Raw genomic sequence first — 7,596 nt, 5'->3', positions numbered from 1 at the left:
AAATGATATTCAAATTTACTGTAAACTTAGTATATGAGCTAAGTACATACACGTATAGCACGTGTTAGGGGATAATCATTTTTGAACGATTCTATCCCTTAACAAATTCTAAAATTACAATATTACTCTACATATTAATGTCAATCTTAAGTTATTGTCATTTTGATGAATGATGTATGGAATGATTAGGCAGACATAAGGTTGAAGATAAAAGAAGGAAAGACATTTAAGTGATAAGTGGCTTATACGTTGATGCCCAACTGAGATGGCATTGGTCTTAATTCCATCAGCAACACGAGTGGTGTCAGCATCTTTATTGAGAACATACAGTCCATTGGCAACTAGCCTTGCTAATCATCATTGATAGGAAGAGATCTTGTATGATACAACAAGTACTTTGAAAGCCAAGTGATATATTTTTAGTGATCAATAAGCAACTGACCAAGATAAGGTTGTATGCAAATTGAGGAACGAACAAGACATCTTTCAATAACAAGGACCCATTTATTAGGATATCTCCAGTGAAGTCAACAGATATGTAATGGCCATTAGGTAGCATAACGAACATGTGATTTGTATGATTACAATTTCTGAAAAGGGATTTGTCATGGCATATGTGTCTAGATGCTTTTGAGTCTATGATACATTCATCATGTGACTAATCATTATGTGAAGTTAGGGAGAAGATACTTGGAGTTTGAGTTATAGCAGTTGTCGTGGTGATAGGGGCTATATTTGCTACTTGGAGATGGTTATTGAGTATAGTCATCAACTGACCACATTGATCTGAGTTTAGGCTTGAGAAAAAATTTGAAGAAGGATTGGCAGTAGCTAAATTCGTATTGGCAACTTTACTCATTGTTTTTTATGTATCTGGTGCAGTAGGATTATAATTGAAGTTTTGTGGGTTATAACCTATTGGATAACCATGTTTCTTGTAATATTTGTCTCCTATGTGTCCCTTGATTCTACAGTAAGAGCAAATAGAGTGCTTCTTTTTGCGATTTCGATCAGATGAAATAGCCATTGTAGGAGCAGTATTTTCAGTAGCAATCAAGGCTACAGGATCAATGGGAGGAATTAAAATGCCAGCAGATCTTTGTTGTTGTTCTTGAATCGGTAAAGAAAAAACAATGTCGATTGATGGTAGAGGTTGCATAAGAAGGATTTGTGGTCTTACAATGACATAGTAATTATTTAGCACCATCAGGAAGGTCATGATATATTCAGATTCAAGATGATCAATGAATGGTTTCAAACCTCCACATGTGCATTCATTTATTGGTCGGTATTCATTTAGATTCTACCATATGGTTTTGAGCTTTGTGTAGTATGTCTCAATTGATAAATATCCTTGTCGTAGAGTGACGAATTCCTTTCGAAGTTGGTGTATGTTGGGACCATTTGATTGTTTAAATCTTGGGTGTAATTCATCCCACGTTTCTTTGACTGGTCTTGTATAGATAATGCTTGTTGCAACCTAAGAATCCATGAGGCTATAATGTCATTGTTGCAGATTCAGGCATCAAGTAAGACGCCATCTAAAGGTTTGTTGGTTTTTTCAGTGATGAACCTGGTCTTATTTTGACAAGAAATCACCATTAACATTGCACGACTCTATGAGCTGTAGTTGATGGTTCTGATAAAAGGTTGTGTGACTATTGCAGTGATTGGACCAAGCGAATGATGGATGAAGTAGGAATTGAGTTGAGCATCAATATGAGAGTTCGCAACAAAAAGTGGATCAAATCGACTTCCATTTGTGCTGGTTTGGTTCTCCTTTGAAGCAATTCGAGTTTCAACTGTTTCGGCCATGGAAAGGTTGAAGAATAGGAGGAAAAAAGGGCGTGAAGAGAGATGAGGTTTTGGGCTAAAATTACTTTGATACCATATTGGTAAATTAATGTATTTTACATTGTATTCTTAACTCAATGAATGTGATATTTATATAGAAAATCAAGGACAAAAAAGTAATATTCTTTACATCAACTGATTAACAAATTTTTAACTCAGTAACTGTTTACTAACTAATTACATCAACTAATATGGTCGAAGAGGAGTTTCGTCAATGAATCCAAGTTTGTTCTTGACGAAGAGATCAATGATCATAGCATGACTCCACGAAAACAGATTTCCTTTGTGAGAAGCTTTGTGACTAATACAAGATTTGTATAGTCGTTGTGATGAAGGTAATATGGATTTAGGTAAGGTTTTAGACTGATTATTTTGAGGAATATGGGAGGTTTAAGAAATGAAAACATCAACTTCTGGAATATTGGAGGAGTTGGTAGTGTTAGGGATGATCAACTTTGTTGTATTCTCACGTTGTTCCTTGGTGGCTATGGCTAACAAAAGATTTAGAAAGAAGGAATTGAGGAGGAAGGTTGAAGATTGAGTGGAAGAAGATATATTAGGATTATTAATGTAAATAAAGTAGGCTTAGTTATTTTGGGTAATGATGTTAATGTAAATAAAGTAGGCTTAGTTTATTTGGGTAATTAACCTTGTATAAATACACTCCCTTTGGTCAATAAACATATCAACAGAATATTCTTCAGAATATACTTTTACATGGTATCAGAGCTAGGGTTTTCATCTTAGCCGCCGCCGCCGCCGCCGCCCACCCGTGAAAGTCTCCGTCTCCGTCATCCTCATCGCGCCTCGCAGCCGTTCCGTCATCGTCATCCTCATCGCGCCGCAGACAGCTCCGATCTGTCTCCAGCCCTTCCGCGCGCCTCGCAGACAGCTCCGATCTGTCTCCAGCCACTCCACCACAACATCGGCGTCGCGCCGATCAGTCGCAGCCTCGGCATCGCAGGTGGCCGTTTCCGCTCCGATTCGTCTCCATCCGCGAGGCAGCCGCGCCGTTTCCGCTCCGATTCGTCTCCATCCGCGAGGCAGCCGTACGCGTCACCTTGCGGCCGCCGTCCAGATCTGTACCGCAAGACCTTCCGCCGCTGCCGCCATTACTCTTCCGCCGCTGTCCAGCCGTCTCAGCCGGTTCTGTCTCCGTTGAAGCCAAGGCCGCCGCGTGAACCAGTAACCGCACGCGACTTCTCTTCCAGCCGTGAGTGCAAGACGACGTCTACCGTCCGACGCCGCCCACCAGATCTGACGAATCCTTCAGCCGTTTGTCTTCAGATCTGACGAACGAATCTTTCAGCCGTTTGTCTTCAAGTTTTTTTTGTGTTTGTCTCCGTTCCCAGCCGTGCACCCCTGAATCCAGTCGCCGCAACCCAGCCGTGCACCCCTGAATCCAGTCGCCAAATACAGTGAAACCCAGATCTGACAAATCCAGTCACGAATCAGTCAAAACTCGGCCGAAAATCCGCATTGTTAACCCCAAATCAAAATGGAGAGAGACCATATCTTTAGACCCATTTCTACCATACTTGATGGTACAAATTATATCACATGGGCAAATCAAATGAAAAGTTTTCTTATTGGAAGAAAACTATGGCGCATTGTAACTGGCGACATCACCAAACCAACTGCAAAGGAAGGGGATAACACATTCATTGAACGTCTCGAAGATTGGGACAGTAAAAATCATCAAATTATCACCTGGCTTGGTAACACCTCTATTCCCGCTATACATGCACAGTTTGATGCCTTTGATGATGCTAAAATATTATGGGATTTTTTGTCTACACGCTTCAAGTCTATTGGTTTAGCCCATTATTACCAACTGCACAGTACACTTGTAAATCTAAATCAAGATTCTGGTCAGTCTGTTAATGAATATTTGGCAGTTCTTCAACCCATTTGGACTCAACTTGACCAAGCGAACATCAGCAAAGATCATCTTCGCCTTATTAAAGTCCTTATGGGATTACGTCCAGAATATGAATCTGTTAGAGCTGCTTTACTACACCGGAATCCCTTACCCTCATTAGATGCAGCTATTCAAGAAATTCTGTTTGAAGAGAAAGCGTCTTGGCATCAACTCTACTAAACAATCTGATGTTGTCCTTGCTAGCACATACACTCCCAACAGAGCCGCAAATATGTTTTGTAAGAATTGTAAGCTCTCTGGTCACAAATTTAGTAACTGTCCTAAAATAGAGTGCAGGTACTGCCATAAACATGGCCACATTCTGGATAACTGCCCTACCAGACCACCCCGACCTCCTAGCACTTCCACAAAAGAGAAAATTTTTACCAAACATGGTTCCTCATCTGTTGTTGCTGCGACCTCGGATGATTCATCCCTCATTCAGATAAGTGATCTTCAGAGCTTATTGAATCAACTAATTTCATCATCCTCCGCTCTGGCTGTTTCATCAGGTAATCGATGGCTTCTTGATTCTGCCTGTTGTAATCATATGACCTCTGACTCTTCTCTTATGTCTACTTCTAGCCCTACAAAATCTTTACCTCCTATTTATGCTGCTGATGGTAATTGTATGAACATCTCTCATACTGGTACCATTGATACTCCCAGTGTACATCTTCCCCATACTTACTGTGTTCCTAACCTGACCTTTAATCTAGTGTCTGTTGGTCAATTATGTGATCTGGGCTTAAATGTTTCATTTTCTCCCAATGGTTGTCAGGTTCAGGATCCGCAGACGGGACAGACGATTGGAACGGGTCGCAAAGTGGGAAGATTGTTTGAGCTCACATCACTTCGGATTTCATCTCCTTCTTCCATCTCTGCTTCGGTCACTGATTCTGACACATATCAGTGGCATCTTCGTCTTGGTCATGCTTCCTCTGAAAAACTTCGTCATTTAATTTCTGTTAACAATTTGACTAATCTTACTAAATTTGTTCCTTTTAATTGTTTGAATTGCAAACTTGCTAAACAACCTGCCTTATCTTTTTCTCAATCCATCTCTAATTGTGATAAACCTTTTGATTTAGTGCATTCTGATATTTGGGGTCCTGCCCCAATTACTACTGTTCATGGTTATCGCTACTATGTTTTATTCATTGATGACTACTCTCGATTTACATGGATTTACTTTCTAAAACATCGTTCTGAATTATCTCGCACATATATTGAGTTTGCTAACATGATTCGCACTCAATTTTCCTCTCCCATCAAAATTCTTCGCACTGATAATGCTTTGGAATATAAAGATTCCATCCTTCTTTCTTTTCTTTCCCAACAGGGCACTATTGTTCAGCGCTCTTGCCCTCATACCTCTCAACAAAATGGACGTGCTGAGCGCAAACATCGTCACATTCTTGACTCAGTACGTGCCCTCCTTCTTTCTGCCTCTTGTCCAGAAAAATTCTGGGGTGAAGCTGCCCTTACATCAGTATATACAATCAATCGTCTCCCTTCCTCTGTCCTTCAAAATACCTCTCCGTTCGAAAAACTATATGGTATTTCTCCCGACTATTCTAAACTCAAAGTTTTTGGTAGTGCCTGCTTCGTTCTGTTACATCCTCATGAACACAATAAACTTGAACCACGTGCCCGTCTCTGTTGCTTCCTTGGCTATGGCACCGAACACAAAGGATTTCGTTGTTGGGACCCTCTTTCCAACCGACTCCGGATATCTCGGCATGTCACTTTTTGGGAACACACTATGTTCTCTCGTTTGTCCTCCTTCCACACCTCCTTCTCTAGTCCTCAATCTTTCTTTACAAACACATCTGTTGACCTTTTTCCTCTCTCTGAACCCACCTTGGATACTGAGCTTGCACAATCTTCACCTGCTACTGCAAATCTGGATCCACCGTCTGTCTCCGATGATGTTCCTGAATCGCCACCTGCTACTCCTCTTCGTCGCTCTACCAGGGTAAGAGAACCTCCCCCTCATCTCACTGATTACCATTGTTTTTCTACCATTGTTTCCCTTGTTGAACCCACCTCTTATCAAGAGGCCAGTATTAACCCAGTATGGCAGAAAGCAATGGATGAAGAATTACAGGCTCTTGAAAAGACGCACACTTGGGACTATGTTGATTTACCTCCCGGTAAAAGACCCATTGGTTGCAAATGGATTTACAAAATCAAAACTCACTCTGATGGAACTATTGAACGTTATAAAGCTCGGCTTGTTGCAAAAGGATACTCACAAGAATATGGGATAGACTATGAAGAAACATTTGCCCCTGTTGCCCGGATGACATCTGTTCGCAGCTTGTTAGCTGTTGCTGCTGCCAAACAGTGGCCTCTTTTTCAGATGGATGTCAAAAATGCATTTCTTAACGGCAACCTATCTGAAGAAGTGTATATGAAGCCACCTCAGGGAACTTCTCCTCCTCCCAACAAGGTGTGTCTCCTTCGTCGCGCTCTATACGGTCTAAAACAGGCTCCACGAGCTTGGTTTGCCACGTTTAGCTCCACCATTACTCAACTTGGATTTACCTCCAGCTCTCACGACAATGCCCTTTTTACACGACAGACAACTCATGGTATTGTTCTTCTCCTTCTTTATGTTGATGATATGATTATTACTGGTAATGATCAACAGGCCATATCCGACCTACAACAATATCTTGGTCAACATTTTGAGATGAAAGACCTTGGATCTCTCAATTACTTTCTCGGTCTTGAAGTCTCTCACCGTTCAGATGGTTATCTGTTATCTCAAGCGAAATATGCATCTGATCTAATAGCACGCTCAGGAATTACAGACTCCACCACATCTTCAACACCGTTAGATCCTCATGTCCATCTAACTCCGTTTGATGGTGTTCCTCTTGACGATGCAAGCTTGTATCGGCAACTTGTTGGCAGTCTTATATACCTAACAGTAACTCGCCCAGATATTGCATATGCTGTTCATATTGTCAGTCAATTTATGGCTGCTCCTCGAACAATTCATTTCACTGCTGTTCTACGCATACTTCGCTATGTCAAAGGCACCTTGGGACATGGTCTTCAATTCTCATCTCAGTCTTCCCTTGTGTTGTCGGGATATTCTGATGCTGATTGGGCGGGGGATCCTACTGATCGACGATCCACTACAGGATACTGTTTTTACTTAGGTGATTCTCTCATCTCATGGCGTAGTAAGAAACAAAGTGTTATATCTCGTTCCAGTACGGAATCTGAATATCGTGCTCTGGCTGATGCTACAGCTGAACTTATATGGCTTCGGTGGCTCCTTGCCGATATGAGTGTCCCTCAACAGGGTCCTACCCTCCTCCATTGTGACAATCGTAGTGCCATTCAGATTGCTCACAATGATGTGTTTCATGAACGTACAAAACACATTGAAAATGACTGTCACTTTGTTCGTCACCACCTCTTAAGCAACACCCTCCTCTTACGTTCTGTTTCTACTATTGAACAACCTGCGGATATCTTCACCAAAGCCTTGCCATTCTAATCGATTTTGTCACTTACTTACCAAACTCAAGTTGATCGCTACTCTACCACCTTGAGTTTGAGGGAGGGTATTAATGTAAATAAAGTAGGCTTAGTTATTTTGGGTAATGATGTTAATGTAAATAAAGTAGGCTTAGTTTATTTGGGTAATTAACCTTGTATAAATACACTCCCTTTGGTCAATAAACATATCAAGAGAATATTCTTCAGAATATACTTTCACAAGGATATAGATATGATACCATATCGATCAATAGAAGAAAGTTAATAACGAAAGATTGATAAAGCATGTAATGAAAGCTAAT

This window comes from Cucumis sativus, chromosome 2, assembly GCF_000004075.3.
Source record: "Cucumis sativus cultivar 9930 chromosome 2, Cucumber_9930_V3, whole genome shotgun sequence".
In the NCBI taxonomy this organism is placed as follows: Eukaryota; Viridiplantae; Streptophyta; class Magnoliopsida; order Cucurbitales; family Cucurbitaceae; genus Cucumis; species Cucumis sativus.
The sequence above is the reverse complement of the archived record's forward strand: the minus strand, read 5'-3'. Positions refer to the sequence as shown.